Source organism: Gymnoscopelus braueri, assembly GCF_963280865.1.
Source record: "Gymnoscopelus braueri genome assembly, chromosome: 15".
NCBI lineage: Eukaryota > Metazoa > Chordata > Actinopteri > Myctophiformes > Myctophidae > Gymnoscopelus > Gymnoscopelus braueri.
Genome location: NC_137620.1, coordinates 444,746 through 445,855, shown reverse-complemented (window position 1 = coordinate 445,855; position 1,110 = coordinate 444,746). Strand labels below are relative to the sequence as shown.

Below are 1,110 nucleotides of genomic sequence, written 5' to 3'. Positions count from 1 at the left end.
TTGAGTTGAACCGTACTTGGTGCATTCTTTTCTCGACCTACACCAAATCTCTTTGCCGAAAATAGCCGATCTACAAGGTCAGCTTGTAAATCTGCAATTTTTGGCGAATGTTCCCCCAGAATGTTGCTATATATACATATAGAAACATCTAAAATGATACACATGCTGTCCTGGGTTGAAGGGGTTAGATCAGGTATTTGCTTACATATTCCATTGACAGCGATGGAGGCGGTTTCGATGTTGAAGGCTGTGATGTTATTTTTTGCTGTGGTCATAACAGCTACAATCTGAGTATCAGCAGGGACAGACGAGGAACTGAATAATAGGTCCAGATCATTGTTGATTGATCCATCGCTGCAAACAAACAATTTAAAAAAAATATATATATATATATTTGTTTTTGTTTTTTATAATCCTGATCTGCTGGCCACAATTGAACAGCAACTAAAGTATTGGCATATTACCTGAATGCTATCACTGTCAAGAATTTGAACGTGTTGAATTCTGCACTGTAGTAAGGCTCAAGCTGTAGAAATCAAAATGAAGACATTCTCAGTAAATCACTTTTTTACATTCTTAATATTAAAAATACTTAAAAACATTTAACGTTATTTTCACTACCATGTGTTACTTACCTGCTTCTTTATCAAATTGCTTCGAGCCTTAAAAGCAGAAGAGGATGGTTCCAAGAGGTCAACTGTGAATGTTTCTCCTACAGATCTGAACGTCAGCCTCTTAGTAGTGACTGCTTCGGTGGTGGCAACAGGAGCGTTGGTGGCAACAGCTTCTGTGGTGGTGCAGCCACCGCAGCTGCAAACACTGCAGCTGCCGCCAACACTGCAGCTGCCGCCATCACTGCAGCTGCCGCCACCCCTGCAGCTGCTGCCATCTGTGCAGCTGCTGCCATCACCAACGCAGCTGCTGCCATCACCACCGCAGCTGCCGCACCACTGCAGCTGCTGCCATCACGACTGCAGCTGCAACCACCGCAGCTGCCGCCACCAACCTGGAGGTGCAGGTTGTCCCACCAACAAAGCTGGTGGTGGTGCAGCCGACGCAGCTGCAACCACCACTGCAGCTATTGACACCACCACCGCAGCTGCAGTTGCC

At 45.6% G+C, this 1,110-nt stretch overlaps 1 long non-coding RNA gene across 1 annotated transcript; it reads right to left on the bottom strand.

Annotated features, from left to right (window-relative positions):
• Positions 1–204: 204 nt before the first annotated feature.
• On the bottom strand, positions 205–758 carry LOC308101212. Its single transcript, XR_013934511.1, has 3 exons — positions 636–758; positions 465–526; positions 205–354 (listed from the first exon to the last, which is right to left on the bottom strand). It is a non-coding gene; the product is annotated as an uncharacterized lncRNA (long non-coding RNA).
• Positions 759–1,110: the final 352 nt, after the last annotated feature.